The sequence below is a fragment of the Phyllostomus hastatus genome, unplaced genomic scaffold (genome assembly GCF_019186645.2).
Source record: "Phyllostomus hastatus isolate PE091 unplaced genomic scaffold, TTU_PhHast_1.1 phas_scaffold_55, whole genome shotgun sequence".
In the NCBI taxonomy this organism is placed as follows: Eukaryota; Metazoa; Chordata; class Mammalia; order Chiroptera; family Phyllostomidae; genus Phyllostomus; species Phyllostomus hastatus.
Genome location: NW_025334035.1, coordinates 5,152,307 through 5,166,696, shown reverse-complemented (window position 1 = coordinate 5,166,696; position 14,390 = coordinate 5,152,307). Strand labels below are relative to the sequence as shown.

The following is a 14,390-nucleotide window of genomic DNA, read 5'->3' as shown; positions in this document are numbered from 1 at the left end:
TTTGTTACTAGTAATAGATCTGGATTGAAACCTCAGGGTCCTGGTTCTGGCCCAACGGATGACTTGCTGCATTAGCTCCATTAAGTGCTTTCTTTTGTCTTATTAGCATTTTCATAAGTTCTGAGACTCTAAGAAGGGGCATCAGGGTTGGTTTGGCCCAGCTCAGTCTTGAAAGAATGCCTTTCCCTTCGTCCCTGCGAGACAGCCACCCAAGCCAGCTCTTCCAGGCGGGAGTTCACCCAGCCCAAGGAAATAAATCCAATCCGCTGCAGGACTGCCTGGGCCCATCCTCTCCCCTGGGGTAGCACATTAGCTTTGCCTTCTTGTGCCACTACCACTCTACACTGGTTATTTATGCCTTACCTTGTGGCAGAGAGGATTTCAGGTGACTTACAAGGGTACTTAAAGCATGGCAAAATAACATAAATTAGAAGGTGAGCTGAAAGGAGATAAACAGAATGCTTAACCACTGTGGACTGTGAAATTCCAATGGTATGAAAGGCAGCCTAGCAGTTGGGAGCACATGCTTTGGAGCCAGAGGGTGACGTGGGCAAATTTTGCAACTTTCTGTGCCTTATTTTCCTCATTTTCAAAAGGGGTACAATGATATATACCTCATAGGGTTGTGAGCATCAATGAGTGAACATATGAATATTATAGTTTATACAATGTGTATATATGTATACACATTGCACTTATATAATCTATATGAACATACTTTCACATATATATGTAAATATACATAAAGCCAAGCACATAGTAAGTGGATGTAGAAACCATTTGTTCTTAGTATTAAATTGCTAGATCATAATAGAAATTTTAAATTATTTAATAAAATTTTTAATTAATAAAACTATAAAGTAAAAAAGGAAATTACATAACACAATAGTCCAAAAAACACTATGCACAGTGTACTCTCATTTTATTCTTTTTGAAAAAGTATGCATACAAAGACAGCATTGTTAATTGTGGTTATATCTGGATGGTGAGATTAAAGGTGACTTTTATTTATTTTTGCTTGTGTGTTCTCAACTTTGTATGGCAAAATAAGAAGAAAAGCTAAGAGAAAAAAAAGAAAAACCAAGAGAGAAGACCAAGTGGAGATGGGAATGAAGCCAAAATGCATCCAAGAAGGCCCTGTTCACCTCCTGGAAGTGGGCCGCAGATCTGTCCCTCAGCTTTCCTCCCCCCACGCCCACCAAGCAGCCAAAATGAGAAGGAGCCCATGTCAGTTACACAATTCCCAGTGTCCATGAGATAAAAACGGACCTGTTACTCAAGAGAATTACAACTATTCTCAGTACTAAACTCAGACAGGAACTTCTCCTGGGGGCCTCATAACAGGGAACTCGGTGTGAGGTGACAAGCAATCACCGTCAACATCCCTCTACCAGTCCCAGCAGTGGGCTCTGGGGGGGCGGTTTGGGGGATAGCGTACAAGGTAAGCTGATGGGGGCCCACCAAAACACAGGACAAGACACACTGAGCGAGGGAAATCAGGGTGCCCCACTCACCCCCCAGCCCACTGGGCCAGGTAAGGCAGCAGGGTTGAAACTGCCCTCTCTGGAGTGCAGCTCTAAGTTGCCAGCTGAGCTCAGGCCGCTGGTCTCCTGGAGGAGAGTTGGGGGAGAGAGGTTTCCACTTTTATTTTTGTCCTTCAGCCTAAGCGTACCTTCTTTGGTAGTTTTGGTGAGCAGGATGGTCTTGCCTTTATCTGGCAGTTTGAGACATTCTGGGACACAGCAGAACCTGTCTGCCTCCTTGAACCACCTCCCTGTCACTTTGTACAGTTGGTCTGATTCCAACTCCACACAGCAGCCCAGACCAAGGTTCTCCCTCTTCAAATTTTTGAAATCAGCCCTCTATCATCCCTCAGTTTTAGGTCTTCTAGGCTAAATACTCCCGGTTCTTTTAAAGGTTTCTCATAGGACATTTGTTTTCTGACAACTCCGCACTCTCCCAGTGCCCTCTAATTTGTCAGTGTCCCTTCCTAAAGCATACTGCCTTCTGAAGGGACAAATGAAAAAAACAGATGTCCAAGTGTTGTGAGAGCTTCTAAAGTGGGGGTTATAAATACACACCCACAAAGGCGTGTCAGGCTCTAAGCAGCGGGATCCACGGTACAAACTGGAGTTCAAAACACAACAGTGTGGCTGTTGGGTGAGAAATCAAATTCCCAGGTGTTTCTGCAAGGAATGTGCGGACAGGGGGAGCCACCCTCCTTGGCACCCAGCCTTACCTGGAGCCCAAGGATCACCCTAGGAAGAGGAGAAGGTGGCAGTTTCAAGAAAACCTAAAAGTAGCCAGAATAGGAGGAAAACAGGAGACTCAGGTGTCCTAGAAACCAACAGGCAAGTTTAAAGGAGGGGCAGTGAGCAGGGTCACATGCTTTCAAGGTCAAGATAAAATCTGAAAGGAGTCCTTTGGATTAAGCTACAAGGAAATCACTGGTGACCTTGACTAGCAGTGGCAGAGGAGTGATAAGGACAGAAGCCAGACCGCCGCAGGTTATGGAGTGAATGGGAGGTGAGAAAGTGGGAGATAGTGAGTGTAGACAACTTTCAAGAAGTGTGAAAACAAGGGGTAGGAAAGGGATAGGGTGGTAGCAGGAATGAGGTGATAGATGGGGTGACACGTGATTGACGGAAGACTGGGATTTTTATTGTTGTTTGTAACATCAGGCTATTTAAATATGCCTAAATGTTGATAGGAAGGAGCATAAGGAAAAAGGTTGAAGACAGATACAACCAGCCTTGTAAAATTCGTGGTCAGGTGGTTTGAAAGCTTCTCTGGTTACAATAGGATAGGAAGTGGCACCCCCTGCTGAGAGTGAGGGAGCAGGTGGGAGCTTTGGAGGTTTGGGAATAGGGGAGAAGGCTTAATTGGGTCATTACAGAAAAGAGGATAATGTTTGCAGGGCAGATAAAGGTCCTATTGAAGTTGCTGACTATCTATGAGAAAGAATGCAAACCAGCAAAGTCACAGGCCTCCCCTCCCCCAGCGGTGCTCAGCGGCCCCCAGCGCAGGCCTAGGGAAAGCAGCAGAACAGTGGGACTAATCTAGAGTTGAGGATTTGTTCCAGGAGGTGGGACAGGACACAAGGGAAAGAGGGTGGCTGATGTGATGGACCATGGAGACAAAGCTGAAGAGAGAAGGAAGTGAAGACAGGTCGCAGACAGAAAAGGAAATAGAGATGCCAGGGGTCTAGAGCTGTGCTGTTCAGACACGACAGCCAGTAACCACACACAGCTATTTCAATTTCAGCTTGAATGAATTAAAGTTAAATAAAATTTAAAGCTCAAGTCCTCAATTGCCCCTGATTTGGATAGCGCCAATAGAGAACACTTCTACCATCACAGAAAGTTCTGTTGGACAGAGCTGGCCCAGAGGATTCAGGAAAATAGAAGAAATGTGGTGAGGAATAACTTAAGAGGCTGTGTTACCAAACCAGACGTCTGAATTGAGGATTCCAGAGCGGGACAGCTCTGGGTGGAGAAAGGCCCACTGAGGTTCCGGGGAGGGGTGGTTCTGCAGGCAAGCAGAGGTGAAGATGACTGGAGATAAGGAGGTCAAGATATTCCATGGGCTGTCCACCTGGGTATTTTAGTCACTCTGAACCAACATCAGGGCTTCCATCAGAGATGAAGACTGAGCTAGGTGCTCATGTCTTCAAAGAAAGGGAAGTATCAGCAATTTTCAACCCGTGTGCCGCAGCACCCTGTTGTACCGCAAGAATTCTTAAAACACGCAATACCTGAAGGTGGGTGGAGCAATCAGTGCACAGGGTGAGGATGTGGGGAAGGGCATATCCCAGGGACAGGGGCACCACATGGCACAGGCTAATGGTTTGTGAGGAGAGAGGACAGGAAGAGAGTAACGGAGAGCTTCACTTTGTCCATCAAGCGTTTATATAATGCTTGCTCTATGCCAAGCACTCTTCCAAGGACTTTACCATCACTAACTCATAATATTCATAACAACCTGATGGGGTAAGTAGTATTATCTCCATTTTACAGAGGAAGAAACTGAGACACAGGGAAGGAATTTGCTGAGGATGACGCCACAGGCAAGTAGAGGAGCAGAGATTTGAACTAATAGTCTGGCTCCAGTGTTTGGAGCTCCTGGCTCCTACAAGCAAGATGGGCTTGGCTGCCACAGCTTTCCAGCATAAATGAGTCTCAGCCATCTTGAGACAGGAGAAGGGAGTCAGGTCTACCGGAAATACGAGCTGTGACCTGGCTCAGCTGTGCTCCTGAGCATGTCTGGTTCAGTTAACAGGACAGACATTAAATGATTTGATTTCCAGGACTCCCAACAGACTAGAAATTGTAGCAGCAAAGGTGATCCCAGTGTCTGGCCCTTCCAAAAGGGTAGGCGGGGCCTGGATTGATTGTGTTTCTTTTGGAAATGGAAAGAACTTAACTTAGACAGAGTTTGATTCCAATCCATCACTAACTGATTGTATGAACTTGAGCAAGTTTCTTAACCCATCTGAGCATCAGTTTTCTCACAGTGAAATAAGGGTCATCACACTTCCCTTGTGGGTTTGTTAGGGTGATTACAAAGATGTATCTGGAAGGAAAGAAGCTGGAACAGAGTAGAGGCTCAATATGTGATCATTTAGAGGGGTTTTGTTTATTTGTTTTTAAGATTTTATTTATTTATTTTAGAGAGGGGGAAGGTAAAGAGAAAGAAAGGGAGAGAAACATTCATGTGTGAGAGAAACATCAATTGGTTGTCTCTTGCATGCACCCCAACCAGGGACAAGGCTTGCAACCCAGGCATGTGCCCTGACCAGGAATCAAACCAGCGACCTCTCACTTTGCGGGACGACATCCAACCAACTGAGCCACACCGGCTGGGGCTATTTGTTTTTTTAATACTCATAAGTCTCAGATCAGGCTTCCAGATCTTTCAACAGGGAAGAATTAGGGGCATCCTCTCATTTTAAGGCTTCTAGAGCTCAGCTCACCTAACCGGCTTCCTGGAGATTGCTCAAGGGATCCATCCCAGGTCCCTGGTCAGGATTTCAAGCCAGGTGACTGTCCTGGAGAAGGTTTTAGATCGAGCATGGAAAACAGGCCAGCATAGTGCGCAAAGGTCCCGGAGATTTATGTTTCTTCAGTCTTGTTTATCTGCATCTTCAACTCAGGCCTCCCTATTGCAGGCTTCTTGGCTGCGGATTCAGGAGTTGGGCATAGAAACCATACAAACCCCAAATCCAGCAAATCCTTTAATCTACCAGAGCTCTTTGAAGGGGTGAAATGCCTGTGGATAAGGGGAACCAGCAGATGTAATTTATTTTCATTTGCAAAAAGCTTTTGACAAGGTCCCACCCTGAACGCTCTATTAAAATAAAGAAAATGGGGCACCGTGGGGGAAGCTTTGTCATGGATGGAAGCCCGGCCCTGGAGGCCGGAAACAAAGGATGCAAATAAAAGGATGGCTCTCTAGGTGGAGAAAGTAGTGTGTGTGTTGGGGTTGGGGGGGCGGGGGGAGGCTCTGAGCCCAAAACTCGGGCTCAATTCATTGAACATTTACACAAAATCTGAAGGAGGGAGTCTTCTCAGTGAAACCTCAAAATGTAAAGGTGACAGGGGAGTGCTACCAAGAGGAAGCGGGGGAACTGGAGGATCTCAGTAGGCTGCGTGAATGGGCTGCAGAATATGGACAGGTTTAGCAGAAGGGGACACATGTAGTGGGAAATAATTTGAATACTCTTATAGGATGAAAAAGGCCATCAGTTAAGGTTGAAAATACTATTTTGGTAATTGAACACCAACTATTTCCTTAAGATTGTTTCTCCATAGAGGTGCTATTGGCATTGGGGACCAGAAAATTCTTCACTGGGCAGAACAGTCTTGCTCACCACAGAACACTTAGCATCCCTGGCCCCTGTCCACTTTCAATGTCAGTTGGTCCCACCCTCTACACACACCAGTCATTTTTAGGACTGCTAAAAAGCGGTTCCTCGAATTCACAAATTCCACATAGAAGGGCCCAACCCCATTCTAATCCAGTTGAAATTTAGCCCATTGTGCTAATAAGACACACACACACACACACACACACACACGCTAAATGCATTCTTGGGAAGAGAACTGGAAGTAAAAACTGAAAATAATAGGCATTTAGGATCTTCTAGGAATTCTAGTTATCACATCTCAAAATGCTTGTGGAGGTAGAGATGGCCCAGACAGGAGCGCCTTGATTGTGGTAAGTGCTAGGAACACAAATAACGCAGAGGCGGGCACAGAGAGGGCCAGCAGGAAAGGTAGATTTTAGACAGAGTACTTGGTTAGGGGTTGGGGTGTCTCTAAGAAGGATCCAGTGGAGCAGAGTTAAGTGCAGAGGTGAGCTGTGGGATATTGGGCAGAGGGGGACATTGCATTCCAAGCAAAGGAAACAGGAAGTACAAAGATCCTGAGGCAGAGCTTGACTTATATGAGGAGTGGAATGAGGTCAGGTTGGTGGAGGCTTGGTGAGCCAGGTGGGGAGAGGTAGGAGGTGAAGACAGAGAGGTAGGTACAGATCAGGGTATGCAGGGCCTTACAGACCTTGATCAGTAATTTAAAGTTTTCAGGATCCATCCTGGGTAACTGAAAGGCCCTAGAGTCGCTTTTCCCCATTTCTCTTAATATTATATTATTTCCCTGACTAGTCCATTAGCTTCTTGAGGGAAGAGCTGTGTCTTTTTCCTCTCAGTCTTCAGTGTTTAACAGACTGCATGGCACAGAATAGCAGTGTATTACAAATTCATTAAAACTGATCAAAGACCACAGAATTATGAACAATTGATGGTAGTGACCAGTTATGTTAGGCTGAAGAAGGCACCCCCCCCCACACACACACAATGATATCCTAATCCCTGGAGCTTGTGAAAGTTACCTTATATGACACACATACACACAAGTCTTTGCAGATGCTATTAAGGATCATGAGATGGGGATATCATCATGGATTATGTGGGTGGGGCTTAAACACCATCACCAGCATCCTGGTAAGAGAGAGGCAGAAGGAGATCTGACATGATAGAAGAGGAGGCCATGTGAAGATAGGGGCAGAGAGTGGTGTGGCCACAAGCCAAGGGGTGTTGGCAGCCACAAGAAGCTGAAAGACACAAGGAACTCATTCTTCTCCAGAGCTTGCAGAGGGACCACCTCCTTTGATTTCAATCTAGTGATAGTGGTTTCAAACTCTGGCGTCTAGAACTGTGAAAGAATAAGTTTCTGTTGTTTTAAGCCACCTAATTTGTGAGAATTTTTTATGGTGGCCAGAGGAATCTAATATACCAGCAACCCAGAATGCCAGAATTAAGAGGGTCCCTTGCAAATATTAAAAGGTAAGCTCAGGGTGAATGAAAGGAACAAAAAGAGGAAACACTAACATTCTGGGCTTTGAAATGTCTGTGAAGTCTTCCTTTAGGTCTTCTCATGAGCTGTGGCCACGCCCCACTGTCCTTTACCTCCCACAATGCTGAGTTCACTGCCTCAACATACGCTTGCCAAGCGCTTGCTGTAACTATTAAGGAATTGCAAACCCCCTTTTCTGGAGGGCAGGGTTGCTGCATTGTTTACGATTCTGAACGTATTGCGGAAGGAAGTCAATAGCCTCCTGAGCATTTGAGAAAAGAGGAGCCACAATATCAGGGATATTCATCCACAGGAAGACCAGAAGTTCTTCACTTAGATATGTTTGTGAGCTGAGGTCAGGCATCTTCTGTTCTTCTGGAGTCACAAAGAACCACAGATTGGGATCCCTGGGGGAACGGGGTGACTGCTGAATGTTGTTACACTGAGAAGTGACAGCTGACAGTAGAATGCACCCCAGCCACCACCCAGCAACTCAGGACAAGTCCCACTTAGATTCATTACTGTATTAGAGCTCAGCAGAGATAAATAAGACTAGAAGGCACCCCTAGAGAGCAATCATTCAGTGCTCCCCAGTTTACAAGTGAGAAAACTGAGACAAGGAGGCTGAAAAAATTGCCCCAGAGCTGATGTTCCTATTGATGGCCATGAGTCATCACAACAGGTTGTGGGTCACCCATTCAGCCGCACCTGGGGAACACCTGCTTCATAGTCAATCCTGCTGACTTAGGTGGGAAAAATATCATGATTTTGATGGAAAAGTGTTTTAAATAAAAATTATTACATAAAATGTTTCTATGCTTAAAGGAATAACCTCCTATTACCTGCAAAAAAGGAAAAAAAAGCTATGTGAAACAGCTTATTTTCCCTAAATAGTGAAATGAGTATTACTGGTCTGCACATCACACAGGGAGAAAACTTTAGGGGGCTTAATTCCAAGGGGTAGTATAGGATGAAAACAGGCATTGACCATTGATTCCAAACAGATTGGGTAAGGATGTGAATTATTCAAGCACAATAAGGTATTAAAGGAAAGTAGGATATGGGGGAAGGGAAGGGGCCTCTCTTTCACTGATGCCACTAACATCAGGCAAGGACTGCCACCGGGCTAGTCCCCAGACTGATGCCAGAAACTAGATATAGGGTGGATGGCCATGACCTAGCCTAGAAAGCTACTTCCTAGCGTCTCACTGGGCACCTCGCTTACAGGGAGCCCAGGCTCTTAGGCCTGTTGGCAGAGAGCTCCTTAGGGGGTCAGCAGGATGGTGCAGGATGAAGAAGACCGCTTGGACTGTGCTCCAGCCATACACACTCTCTGACCTTTGCCTGCCCCTCTGAGCCCGTGGGTGCTACGGGCTAAGTGATTGTGCCCTTCCCCATTCACAGACTGAAACCCTAATCCCCAATGGTGGGATTAGTGCCCCTATAAGAGATGTGACAGACAAATCTCTCTTTCCACCATGTGAGGACACAGCAAGAAGGCAGCTAACTGTCTGAAAATGAGGAAGAGAGCCTTCACCAGGAACTACATTGGCCTGCACCTTGGTCTTGGACTTCCCAGTCTCCAGAACTATGAGAAATAAATGTCTGTTGCTCAAGCCACCTAGTCTGTGGTATTGTGTTATAGCAGCCTGAACAAAGACGGTGGGCGAGTCATTTCATCTCTCTGAGCATCCATTTCCTTTTCTGAAAAATGAGGATAGTAATATTGTCCATGTCCTTCCTTTCTTCCTTCCTCCCTCCATTCCTCCCTTTCCCTCCTTCCCTCCTTCCTTCCTTCCTTCCTTCCTTCCTTCCTTCCTTCCTTCCTTCCTTCTATCCAAGTCTCCCATGGATATCAGAAGTACTAAGTAAATAAGTATATTCAAAAGACACTGAAGTGTCCAAAGCCCTAAACAAACATAATCTTTATAAAGTTGTATGGAACCAGCTAACCCAGTGCCACTACCATCACCATGGTTACCACAGGGGCACCACCCACCTGAGAGGACAACAAGCTGTTCTGGACAACTGGAGATCAAGTACAAGACAGCGACACCTAGCACTACAGAAAGACTGGACTTGGTGTTAGTAATACTTTACTAATTACTAATTCATAATAAGTCAGTGAGCATGAATAATAAGTATCAATAAAAGGCATTCACTTCAGCTTGGGGTCAGGTAGACCCCTCAAGAGTGGTGTCTGTACTTATAGTCACGATCACAATCACAATGACAGCTTACACTTACTGCACTCTGACTGCACTGGCCCCTGGGCTCAGTTTGGGAACCGATATGTTGTCTCAGCAGGGGCTTATGGAGGCGATGGTGGTAGAAGGGATGCTAGAAGTAACATTGTGAGAAGATTCTCTTCTTAGGGAAAATGGGGGTGAGGTGGGGGTGGGGGAGCCAGAGTGTAGGCCCCATAGCTGGGTGCAACATCTTTATTGCTCCCTACCACTATATACTCAACACCTAGCAAATAGTAGGCACTCAAAAAATGTTTGCTAAATGAACAGAGAGGGGCCCAACAAATGCTTTTATATGTAAGGAACAGCGATTTCTTGGTGTCCAGGAGCATATCTGGGCTTGGGCTTAGTGGGTCTAATTTGGTTCTATATCCATGAATCTTTGTTTCAATTCTTCCCTCACATAAACAAGACTCACAATGCAGGTCATCAGACCTGCACTGCTCCAGAACTTGGATGTTCCTTGGCATCATCAAGATCTCATCATCTGTCACACACACACACACACACACACACACACACACACACAACAATGTCTCCTGGCTCCAGAGTGGGAGCCAGGCTTTGTCAGTGGGAGCCAAGGACCCTCCCTGCGCTGAGTGCCCTCACCCTGCATCCAAAGGCCTCGGGAGACAACTGCCTCCTGCACGAGCCCCCTCAGCAAATATCTGATTTTCTCATCATCTGGATAGTCTCAGCAACTTGCAGCAAAGGGATGAACCAGGCTGACCTTTCTGGAGGTTTGTTTAAAGCAGAACAATGTTTGTCTTGTCCAAACACTATGAATTACTCCAGAGAATCCTGCCTAGTTTTACAATCCGCAGCTACAAATGGCTTACATAAATAGGGACTCGTCACTTCCCCTGCCCCCTCTCTGTTCTTAACAGCTTTCCTCCCCACCCACCCTTCCAGACCTTTCCTCTGTCCCCCCTTCTCTCCTCTGAGCCCCAGGGTAGTGAAGGGGCAGGTGTTGGGTATTCTGGGCCACAGCCCGCACCTGGGTTATTGCTGGCACAGATCCCCTATGGTGGCGGGCTGCTCACTCTCTGGTGTGGGCAGGGTTTGCCTTGCTAAGGGGCCCTCTGGGCACATTTTTACTATCTGTGTGGGGCCTGTGGTGCACAGTGTTAGGTCCAGCTGTCCATGTGTTGGTAAGTGGAGGCCCCTAACTTTGGGGCTCAGTGTACAGTGCCCACTTAGACCATTTCTCATGTGCTCAGCTCACCTACAGCTGCTCCCTCACAGTTAGCACATTCAGGGGATCCAGAGGTATCTCCTTCCTAGAAGTAGGCTCCACCCACTACAGGCCTCCAATAGGGATAGGAGATAGTCAGGGCTATTCAAGTCCAGAAAGGAGGCTGGGCCTGTGGTCCTGGGAGGGAAGATACTGCAGCGAGAAAACTGAGAAAACTCCGTCTGGGCCACATTTCCCTAAATATAGTGCCTATACCACCTACATCAAATGCTTTAGGAAGCTTGTTTAAAATGCAGATTTCTGAGCTCCTCCCCAGGCCTAGGGGCTGTTGCCCAGAGTCTGAGATTCACACTGCTGTGACATCCACTCTAGTTCAAGTTCTCTGACAAGATGGATGACACTGGCAGGCCACTTAGGGTGTCAGTATCACCTTAGTTTCCAGGAGAGCTCGACACCAAATCCCAGGTACAGCAAAGGTGGGTGGAAGCCTGAGGAAAAAGGTGGGGGAGTCACTGAAGTCCCAAGGAGAGGTGTTGGTGAGGACTTGGAGAGATGCCAGGAGGGTGTGTGGCTGGACTGGCGGTTGAGGGTATGGATGACATGTGGGACCCTTCCACTGAGGGTCCCTGCACTTGGAGCCAGATGTGATCTCATTTCGTTCTCCCTTTGCAGACAAGGAAAGTGACACTCAAGGGAGGTGTGACTTCCACTCAGAAGTTGCTGCCTGGCATGGGATTCGATCCCCTGTACACTCTGGGACACCCTTCTGGCCATTCCAGGAATGTCCCTTCTGGCCAGCTGTTTCCCTTGTCAGTCTAGCCTCTCAACCAAGCTGAGCTTCTAGCTTAGAACCACAGCTCTGTCTCTTCCCCAGAAGGGAGGGTCCCACGGGACCCCGCGAGATGGGCGCACGGGGAGCCCCTACTGCCGAAAAATCAAGAGCCTGGAGCTTCTCTTTGGACAGAGCCAAGCTGGCCCTGCTCACCTGGAGGCTCCGGGGTAGGGCTGCAGCGGCACCGCACAAGGCGGCTTCACCCCAAGTCAGGGGCGCCGCCCTGGTAAGGCCCTGGCTTTCAGAGCCCGCAGACCAGCCTGTAGACCGCTTGTGTCCAACACGAGGGGAGACCCCGGGTCAAAAGAAAGTCAAAGGATGAAGCCGCCGTCACCCTTGGGTCCAGGCAGGAGGGGAGAATTGCAGGCATGTGGTCACCTGCCCTGCCCTGCCCTGCCGGAGAGAGCGCTGATATCGCAGGGCACCCGAATTAAACATCTGGTGAGGGTCAGAACTGCACCAGCGCGCCCTGCTTCAGTGATCCGCGCAAGTGCGTTGGATTCCATGCGCACAGTTTAGGAGATTCGCTAACTTGCTGTGTGATACGCACTGGGCCGCGCTGGCCCTTCCCTTTTGCGAACCGCGGGGTTTTGGACGGATGCTTCCCAAGCCCCAGCTCCCAAGCCCTCGCCTTGAATGGCTGTGCCTCCTTCTAGTTTAGATCTGATTTTCTAATCAAGCTCTTTGTCCCCTGCGGCCTTAACCCTGCCTTCCTGTTTCCCCTTGGCCCCTGCCCGGGTCTCGTTCTCGCCCGACTTTCCCGTCGAAGGCACTCGAGTGAGTGATTCCCGGGAGCCGGGGCCGAGGCTGGCGAGTCCGCGGCGCGGCCGGGGCTGTATGGAAATGGCCAGAGAAGCCGGCGGGCGCGGCGGCGATTTATTCTGGGAGTGACAGCCCCTTTGAGCGCTCAGCGAATGGCATTTTCTGTCTGTGAAAGCCTTTCTTCCCACCTCTGTTCAGATTAGCCCGGGGGATGAATGCGCCCATTATCCAGCCCGGTGACCATTCTGAAACGCCAAATTAATTACTAAGCACTGAATCAGGCGCCGGGGCCGGGGCACTGGGAGGTGTGAAAATAGAAAGCGGCTGGAGATGGGGAAGGCGAGGGGCGCAGCGTGGAGAGGCCGGGCGGGGTGGCCCGGGACGCGGGCGCGGCAGGGCCAGGGCAGGCTTGGCCGGCCGCCGAGCGCGACCAGCCGGCGTGACCGGTCGCGACCGCGGAGCGAGAGGGCTGCAAAGGTACCCGGGCGGGCAGGAAGGCGCGGAGCCGGGTGGTGGCTCCAGCAGGCTGGGGCTCTCTGGGACGGCGGCCAGAGCGCGCCAAGTGCTCAGTGCGCGGGGTCGGGGCTCGGGCGTACGCCGCGCGCGGGTGTCTTTCCCCGAAGCCCTGCCTGGGAGGCCGCCCCCAGACGGCCCCAGCTCTCGCCCACCCGCGCCATCCCCGCCCCGGCACCGAGCCGCTCCAGCTGCCCTCCAAGGCCTTCAAAAAACTTGGGCGCCGCCCTCCAACCGCAGCCCGAGCCAGGGCTTGGAGAGCGCGAGTGCGCTCCGGGCCGCCCCCACCAGGCCCCGACTCCGGCCGGCGGACCGCACTTACCTCCAGAGGCGCCCGGTGGGAGAAGGAGGCGAGCTCTCCGCGGCTCCTGGTGGAGTGCGCTGGGCTCCGAGGAGCGCGCGCCTTTAAGACTCTTCCCCGAGACTCCGCCAGGTGGTGTCAGGCGGGCCCGGCTCTTGCGGCTCCTCACCCCCGCGGCCACCGTGCTTCCCATGCCGCCCTGGGCGGAACCCCAACTCCTCGCTCCCACTTTGCATCCTGCCGCGCCCGCTCCAGCGGAGTGGAGCCAGAAGCACAGGAGGGCAGGACTGGTATCATATGGGGCACACGGATGCCCAAGAGAAAGCCACCCATCCCACCCACTCTAGCTTTGGGTCGGCCTTAGGGGTGGAGGGATCTATTTCGGAAGGGGAGGGTGCTGATGCTGGGAAGTCTTGTCCAAAGACGCCCGATTATGTCCCCCACTGTCATCCTGTCAGGAAGCACCTCAGGACCGTGTCAAACTAGTCCTCTCGCCCTTGATCCAAGATAGCTGGTGGCACGCCTCCTCCAATCACCACGGAAATGACTGAAGCGATGGAGAACTGCCGCCGCCGAAAACTAGGGAAACGTGCGCTTCACACTCCTGAAACAGAAAAGTTTAAGAGGACCCAAGGGAAGGGTGAAGAAACTCCACGTTCATCAGGCCAGAAGCAGCGGTCGGCCAGCGAAGAGCTTAGGGCAAGCCTGTCCCGGTGCGCCTCCTCCAGGCTGCGGCGGAGTCCGCACGCAGCGGGCCCGGGACCCTCCGCACAGCTCGCCTGCAGCAGGCGGTTGCCGGCATAAACCACGACTGCAGCTTATTAATATTTTATATCATCTGCATTCTTTCAAAAATTATTTTAAATATTTGTATTGAGATTTTGAATTGCGTTTTTCTGTCTTCATTGTTTACCATCTTTTATATAAACGTCTCTTTCTTTAGTTATATTAATTTCTCACAGAACTGAAATGTTACTTTGAGTAATCCTTAGGGGAAGGGCATGTGGATGGTGGACTTTTTGAGTCTTTGCATGTTCAAGAATGTCTCTGTTAACTTATACGCAGACACTAGTTAGACTCAGGATGCCATCAGGTGTAAGATCCAAAACCCTCTGTTTACACTCACTGCTCTGTGAGGCAGGCATCTTCTTGGCCTTAACCAGGGCAGCGGAGAAGTGCTTGCTTTGCT

At 49.5% G+C, this 14,390-nt stretch overlaps 1 protein-coding gene across 1 annotated transcript in view; it reads right to left on the bottom strand.

Annotated features, from left to right (window-relative positions):
- Positions 1-13,357, bottom strand: part of NTN1 (netrin 1) — a 196,406-nt gene extending 183,049 nt beyond the window's left edge. The window contains exon 1 of the mRNA XM_045824392.1: positions 13,223-13,357. The gene's annotated coding sequence lies outside the window, so the exon portion shown is untranslated. The remainder of the gene's footprint in view (positions 1-13,222) is intronic.
- Positions 13,358-14,390: the final 1,033 nt, after the last annotated feature.